We start from the raw sequence: 9,200 nt of genomic DNA on the forward strand, positions 1-9,200 counted from the left end.
GGTCAAAGGCATTAATTTTGCTGGTTCTGGTTTTGGCAATGTTGTGACTGACACTCCTGCGGTCCCGACTGATCTCGCTTCTGTCCAGGTCTTACACGTCTTTCTGACCAATTCACTCTCATGGAAGATACTCAGCGCCAAATTCTTGCTTCCTTGGCCCTTATCAGTGCATCCACTTCTCCTGCTCCTTGATGATTACAGTTCCTTTCGATCTATTTTTTATTTTCATTTGATAAATGTAAAAGAAGACTAGCTGTGTCTTTCTTTTGGTTTATTTTCCTTTGTTCTTTGGCATTTTCTTAGACACTGAAGGGGAGAGAGAGTAACTCTATTTTTTGGTACATCAATTATGTTGTCTGGCCTGCTGTTTCTTATTGGTTTTTCTTAACTGTTTTATCTTGTGCTTTGGTTATCTTTTGCAGGGGGAGTCCTTTTGTGAATCTTGTGATTTTAAGCACTTACTTGTGTTTTGTAGGGATCTTTTAAAAATAAATATTCTTTGTCTATAAAATTGCCAAAGGGGGAAATTGTAAATCCTATAATTGGCATTTTTTATAGAAATATCTTTTTCTTAAAAGATTAAATGGTTGTTTCCCTTTATTGTCATTTTCGGAAATTCACTTTCCCTTTTTGTGAATTTTGGATTATATTAGCTTCCTTATTTAGCTTTATATTGTCCCAATTTGTTTATAAAGGGAAGTTATATCTTGCAAATATTCAGTACTTACCCAAACTCATTTTTGGAATATTTTTTTATATATTTTCGTGCAACTCATGAATTGAAAAACAGGAAACTGAATCCTTAATGACATTAATTGTTGTTTCCTTTTTGAGCTTGTTTTTTATCTGACACAGTTCTGAGCTGTCCCCACCAGAAGCCCCTTATTTAACACTAATAAAGACAAATTACATTCTCAAGATAACTACAAAACAACAAGAACAAAAAGAAAACTAAAACAAAACAACGACACCAACAAGAAACAAAAAAAAAAAGTTACAGCCACAGAACAAAAGAAACAACAACGTAAATAAATGAAAATGAGCTGAGAAAAGAAAACTCCCCCTGCCTATCCTTTCGGATTGCCATCCGAAGGGACAGGTTCGATTTAGAAGCGATGACGGCCTGTTTGATTGGTGGTGGAGTTGAGGGATGTGGAGCTTTTTGTTTGTTAAGCTCTTATCTTAGTGGTTGCCATTTAGGGCTCAAAATTGAGGCAATAGTGGTAATGGGTACTCAGATGTCATAGAGCACAAAAAAGATTACTATCGAAGAATACCACCAATAAAGTACACCCATGAATGAGTTCCAAAGTTATAGTTGCTTAAGAATGGAAAGAAAGACGCGAAGGAACTCATATGTTTGTTCGATATGGAGCTGCACTTGTGCTTGAGTTCTTAGAGCTGGGACCAACTGCCTGATTCACATGGGTCGCGAGTGGCCTGGTAGAACCGCGCCTAGGTTTTCGCAGAGGCGCACTTGGGGTTGTGAATTTGGGTTCGCATCGCACCTGGTGCGCTGAGGCTCACGTAGATTCACGCTAGGCTAGGTGCTGGCTCGGTTCATAGAGGTGCGAGGTCAGAGGAGGAAGGGGCGGAATAAAGGTTCTGGTCTGTGCTCGCAGATGGGAAACCTTTTGCGCTTGAGCTGGTGGAATCTCGCCTGGGGATTGGGCTCGCACAAATGGGGAAACTCTTGGATTTTTTGGGTAATGCTCGACCGCAGATGATGGTGGAGATGAGAATGGTGGTGGCTGGAGGTTGAAGGGATGAGGAGGCTGGTGGTGGTTCAGTCTGGAGGTGAGGATGGTGAAGGTGAAGATGGCAGCTAGGGTTAGAAATAGGGAAGAGAAAGGGAAAAAGATGATAGTATTAGGCGACTTAGGGTATTTTTTTTTTTTTAAAATGACAGACGCTGTGTCGCCTAGAAAGTGGCGACACATCGTAGGCTCCTCTGATCAAAAATCTCAAAAAATCACGATAACTTTGTGCACTGGCCCCATTTTGCTGAAGAAAATTTATGTGTAAAAGTTTTGCTAGAGTAGGTGGAAATCCCAAATTTTCATAAATATCACCCATTTTGCACCCTGTTTTGATTAAGCAAAATTTCCGCAAAAGCATGAGACCCTTTAATTACTTCCCAAACAAAAATTTATTGTTTTTAACACTTGAAAAATCATCAACAAATGTAAAACCACTCGTAAGAACATTACAATGAAATGAAATTAAAATAAAAAAAATTATAATGAAATAACAAAGTAAAAAACACATGTTTTTGCCTTTCTTTTCACTTTTTTTTCATCATCTTTTTAAAATTTATTTTTATTCTTTCTTTGTGATACTTTACAAATGAATCCTCCAAGTACCATAGCAATCCAAACTTCACATTTTTTTAATGATCTTTCAAGGAGACCGAGGTGTTGTGTCACTCAACCTCGCTTCCCCCAAACTTTTTTCCTTCCTTGTCACCTTAAATGCTCTCCTAGAATTCTCATCATATAATCCCACCACAACATTGTGATACCCTTTGTTCTCTAATAACACACCATCACACCTTGACTTCAGCTGCCCATGATTTGCTTTCATTAGAGAGTTTGAGAAAAACATTTGTTTCCCAACATAAAACACGTGACTGATGTTTTCGACTCTGTTTTTTTTTCTTTTTCTTGGGTAGCTTTCGAGGATGGGATGATCCTTTTTCCTTACTTTTCCATGCCTCTCAATTTCTTTAGGAGGGACCTTTTTCCTTACTCCCTTGCTATGCTTTTAATGCATGTTTTCAATCATCCTAGAGTTGGAAACACTAATGGCTAAATAATCTTCCACTTCATTTGGGAAGCGTATAAGATTAAGAACCTTAAATGTTACTTTTTCTTCTTGCACTCGAATGGTGAGCTTTCATTTTTCAACATCTATCAACATCCTCCCAGTGGAAAGGAATGGTCTCCCTAAGATGATTGGAACCTCCCTATCTTCCTCATAGTCAAGAATAATAAAATCTCCTGAAAAAATGAACGTGTCAACTTGTACTAGGACATCTTACATCTTTCCCTCAAGATGTACCATAGAGCGGCCTGCTAATTACAATGTGAGTATAGTTGGCCTCGCCTCTCCCATTCCCAAGTTTTTAAAAATTGACATGGGAATCAAATTGATACTTGCTCCCAAATCACAAAGAGATTTACCAACATCTTGGCCCCCAATAGAAATTGGTGTTGTGAAGCTACCTGGATCTTTCAATTTTGGTGGAATCTTATTCTTCAACATTGAGCTACAAACTTCTGTCAAAGCCAGTGTTTCAAATTCTCCTAGTCTCTTCTTCTTTGTCAAGATGTCCTTTAAAAATTCACATAGTTGGGCATTTGTTCCAAAGCATCCACCAATGGTATGTTGATGTGGAATTGCTTCAAAACATCCAAAAATCTACGGAACAGATTATCTTGTTGCTGCTTTTGAAATCATGGTGCAAATGGTGGAGTGGCTTGTTATTTATCTTCTCTGAGGCATTTTGCTGAGAAAATGCTTCAACATTTGCTTTAGGATCAGCATTTGACAAATTATAAGTTCTAGCTATTTCCTCTTTTTCCACACTAGTATGGATTGAAGTGGGTTGGGTTTTTCTCTTAGATTTTTTTTCTTTGATTCAACTCCAAATCTTTTCCACTCCTCAAAGTGATCACCTTGCAATGCTCTTTACCATCTCTTCTTCGAATGTTGGTGTACGCCTTGGTTTTCCCACGGGCTGATTAGCAGGTCGAGCCTCGGACTAATCATGGTTTAGTCAGAGGACTCCCCCAGGGCGGAGATCCTGTTTCCAGGTCGTACCTTCTTAGCTTGAGGGATCCTCAAAGGTTCGCCAAGGGCCCCCAAGACTGGAGGAAGGCATCAGAAGGCCTGAAGGCTGAAGGTCGGTTCAGGGAAGCAGCTCGTGGTATGAGCTGGCCATGGATCTCTGACCCTTTGTAAAGTCAACACACGCAAGATAAACGTGCATATATCTGACATCACGTGTCCGATATCCCCCTGACTTCTCGGACACGCAGCAGGAACGTGCGCATTCAGACACCCACGGCTGGGTTGGGCCGTGCGGCCCATTATCTCCTTACATACTTATTAGACCACACTTATGTGTCAGGTTTAGGAATTAATCATAAATGTTACAGAGTTGATATGACAAATGGTAAGGTCACAGGATGACCTCCCTACCAACTTCCAGGTGCCTTCTCCTATAAGTATGGGGACCCTGGGAGTTGAGAGGGGTTGGGAAAAATAGTCTCTGAAGAGCCATAGACTTTGTAAACCAAATACCCAGAATATATGAATAATATTGACTAGTGGAGTAGAAGGATTTTAACCTTTGAACCACTTAAAAAACGTGTCTTGAGTCACCTAGTTCATTCTCTAAGATTTCATATCTGTGACGGTTCTACTTTCAGTACTAATCCCTTTCTCTTCTTCTCTTAATTACCTGTTGGCGAAGAACCGCGTCAACAGTTGGTATCACTAGGCAATGCACCTTGTAGTCTATTTCTCAATTCACTAGCTAGCTGCCCTATTTGGATCCCAAGATTCCTCAAAGGTGTTGCTTGGCTTTGAATTACTACATCATTCCTGGCCATATACTCTTTCATCAAATTCTCCAAAGAGCTTGTTTGAGAAGCTTGTGGAGATGGAGGAGCTCTTTGTTGTTGTTGAGAGAACCCTGGTAGATAGGTAGGCTTGTTTAGCCTTGGTGAAGTACTTGAACTAGCCCCTTGACCTCCCCATGAAAAATGTGGAGGCTGCTTCCAACCCGGAGTATAAGAGTTCGAACATGGATTGTTGCTGTTGTCATTTTGATTCCTCAAGTAACATAATGATGTGGGATTAGAAGGACAACTATAAAATGTGTGCCCAGCTACACAATAAACACAAGAAACATCCGCTACTTGGCCCATAGGTGCTGGGTGTAAATTACCTCCATACTCATGGTGTTTAGGATTTTGGTCATTGATGAAACTTGAGTGGTTAAAGAATCTACCTCATGAATACTTGCTACCTTTCTTCTCGTTGGGGCCTCTAGCATTAGACCACTGGTAATTGTTGTTAGAAATCGCTCTAAAATTCACATGCTTCATTGTAGGACTTAGAGAGAATAGCCCCATTTGCTGAAGCATCCAAAACCATGTGAGTAGAAGCATTAAGACCATTGTCAAACGTCTCCATTTGAATACAATGCGGAATACCATGATGTGGGCACTTTCTCAATAACTCGTTGAACCTCTCCCAAACAACATACATCGAATCATCCTCCAACCGTTGAAAAGAAATAATTTCATTAAAAAACTTGGCATTTTTCATTGGAGGGAAATACTTCATCAAAAATTTCTCAGCTAGCTCATTCCATGTAGCCACCGTGTCGAAAGGAAGTGTATTAAGCCAAGCTCTAGCTCTCTCTCTAAAAGAAAAAGCAAACAATTTCAATCTCAAGGCTTCTTCATTTACTGCTTGCAACATGAAGGAATCTTTCACCTTAAAAAATGAGTGGAGATGGAGATGAGAATTATTTTAGGCAGCCCACTAAATTGACCCACTGTTTGCAACATTCGGAACAACACGGGCTTCAACTCAAACTGAGTTGCTTGAATTTCAGGCCTAACAATGCTAGGATTTAGCTCATTAAACATAGTGGCAACACACTCCTTTATGGCCCTTTCTCTATCATCGACCATAATAATAGCATTAGCAGCATTGAAAGCATTGGCTGCATTACTAACAACTCCAACAACCGCATTAAGCATGGGTTGAGCTCGACTCTCCTCAACCATTTCACCTTTGTCAACTATAGCATGATGAAGTTGAGCCCATTGTTCCATTATTCTTCTTCTAAATGCGCGGTCAATCTCAGGGTCAATTGGGCTAGCTAAAAATCTTGATGCTCGTTTATGCAATATAATCAATCTACCAATGCACACGATCAAGAAAACAAGATTAGTGCAAAATAAGAAAAAAAATTGCAAGGTAATTAATACACAAGATTCTAATTTCAATCCCTGGAAATGACGCCAAAAACTTGTTGTGATATAATTTGATCGATTATGTGCAAGTGTACATAGTCACAAAACAAGTAATATAATGATAAGTTGAGTATCGTCTCCACAGGGATTGAATTAGCAAATAATTGTGTGGAAATAAATTACCAAACAATTTAATAATGGTGAAAAATAAATTGAAAATGCTTGAAATTAACTAAGATGACAATATAAAAGCAAGAGAAATTCAATTTAGTGAAATGGGCTTGAACAATTAAATTCCTCTATGTCAAGTAACCTGTAACGTTTGCTACAACAAAATCTCACCAAAATTCCCAGAGTTAACAAGAATTCAAAATAAGTTTGTTGAACTTTCCTAAATCCTATAGTATTAATTCTTTTATCTAATTAAACATATTCTTATGCCAATCAAGCTTAAGAATTCAATTGTAAGGTTCATTTCACAATTGTTACACAAGGCAAATAACACATTCCTATGCTATTCACAAAAATAAATCTAACAAGATTATCTACTTGTGTCATTCAAGTTCCTCCATTATATTTAAACTTCCTAGCACAAATATAACTCAATCTCTTGACATTGATGGCCAAACAACAACAAGAATTAATCATTAAGTACATTTGAATGAACAACGATTACCTTTGCTAAAATAAAGTGCGAGAAATTTAAAACTAAGACATAGTGTTCATGAATAATTCAAGCCTCAAAAGATCTAGTTCATGGCTAACTTAAGAAGCACAAATACAAAATCAAAACAGCCCATGAGTATTTAAGGAGAAAAACCTACAGAAATTACAAACTTAAATGAGATCAAAGAGAAGAAAACAAGTCAAACATGATGAATCAATAATCTTCTCATCCTCCTCTTCCTTTTTTTTCATAGGATTCTTCTCCTCAAGCTTGGAATTTCCTCTTCTTCTTTTTCTATCTACAATTCCATCTCTCCTCCTAATGATGGCTGCCTTTCTTTTTTATGATGCTAGGGTACTAATCCTTTCCCTAATTAGAAGGCCCACCATATTTGTCTCTATTGTTTGCCCACTCCTTTTTCTATTTTTTTTTTCTCTTCAAGAAAATGCTCCAAAATGCAACTCATTGCCTTTGATATTTTTCACCTCATTTCTCCTTTTCAAATCAATTAATGACATGCCAAGTGTCTCTTCTTCATACGCTAAAATCCCCCACTTAAATCCTGATGAAAATGCCCAAGCAAAATTTCCTTTGCTACAACAAAATTTGAAATTTCAGTACAAACAAAACAACTTAGAAACCAATTTTCTTTTCAAATTTTTCCTTGGATAATTTATGTATAAATTAATTATTTTCCTACTTTCAGCTCTAAAAAAAATAACAAGATACCATAAACTCACAACAAAACAAAAAGGAGAAGAAATTAACTAAAAATAACAACAAAAATCAAACATAACTCTTCCTAATTCTACATTTAAAAGATTAAATGTATAAAAATAACTCTTTATTCAAGATTTATCACACCCCAAACTTATGTCGGTGCTCGTACTCGAGTGATGAATCTAGAAAGACACAAAAGACAAGTAATATTGTAAAACCAAATAAAAATTGAGAGTTATCATATTACTTTTTATTAAAAATAACTCTTTATTCATGAGTTATCATATATTGTTGTAAGCTCTAATAAAAGTGGCTTGATTATCATAATGTATCGAAATTGCCAATACGTCAACCACAATTTTTGGTATGTTCAACATGAGATCTCTTAGCCACTCAGCCTCTTTGCCTATGCTCGCTATAGCTACAAAATTCGATTCCATGGTTGAGTGACATATACATGTTTGTTTCATAAATCCATCAACATATAGACACCCTAAGATGACATAGTTATCACATAGTCATCGTAGTCATCAACATAAAGAGACCCTAAGATAAATCCTTCCAGTTGTTCCATGTACACCTCCTCACTGAAGTTACCATTTAGGAATATTGTTTTGACATTTATTTGATGAACATATAGGTTATGTATTGTTCATAAGACAAACAACAATTTATAGATGTTTTCCTTACTACCAGTGCATCACTACGAAAATAATATATGCCCTCCTTTTGTCTAAACACTTTTTCCACCAATCATGCCTTATAGTCTTGAATAGTCCCATTAATGTTTATTTCTTTCAAAATAACTACTGGCAACCTATTGGCTTTAATCCTCATGGTAGATCAACAATCTCCCAAGTGTGGTTAGACATAATAGAAAACATCTCATCATTTATTTCCTCTTTCCAAAAGTTAGAGTCCCTTGAGGACATAGCTTCTTGGAAAGTTTTAAGCCTTTGGATTCTTTTAGCCAATATCGGCTGCTCTACAACCCTTGAAGGTAACTCCTCTTGAGTTACTTCTAATGAGATGTATTCTTGAGGATTATTATCACTATACAAAAAACTCCCAAAGAACTCAAGTTCTCTTGATTCAATTATCACATTAGACTTCAAGTCTAATAGCCTATAGGCCTTGGTATTTGAGGCATAGCCTACAAATACACATTTGATGGACCTTGGACCCAACTTGGTCCTTTTAGGCTCCATGATCTTGCAATAAACTAATCACCCCCACATTTTGAGATATCCTAGGTTGGTCCTCTTTCCTTTCCATATCTCATATGGTAAAATTTGATTCTTCTTTAGACGTATCTAATTTAGAATACGAAAAGTGGTAAGCAAGGCTTCTCCCAATAACGCAAAGCTCAAATTTGCATGTAATAACATAGCATTTATCATTTCAACATATGTCCATTCTTTCTTTTCGCTATACCATTTTGTGGGGGTGTGTAAGGGGTTTTACATTCATGTATTGTACCATGCATCTCACAAAATACATTGAATGAAAGTTTTCACCGCCCCTATCACTTCTAATCACTTTTATTTTCTTTTCCAATAGAATTTAAACTTCGACTTTATAGATTTTAAACAAGATAAAGGCCTCATTCTTATTCTTAAGAAAGTACACATATGTGAATCTAGAACAATCATCAATAAAATTAATAAATACCTATGTCGAATTCTAGTAATTATTCCATTCAATTCACATAAATCGCTATGTTTCAAATAAAAAAAATAGTTTTCCTTTCAATACACGGAAAAAGGTTCTTTACCATCTTAGATTTAACACATAATTCACACTTATCATGCTCAACATTA

The sequence above is a fragment of the Humulus lupulus genome, chromosome 5 (assembly GCF_963169125.1).
Source record: "Humulus lupulus chromosome 5, drHumLupu1.1, whole genome shotgun sequence".
Taxonomy (NCBI): domain Eukaryota; kingdom Viridiplantae; phylum Streptophyta; class Magnoliopsida; order Rosales; family Cannabaceae; genus Humulus; species Humulus lupulus.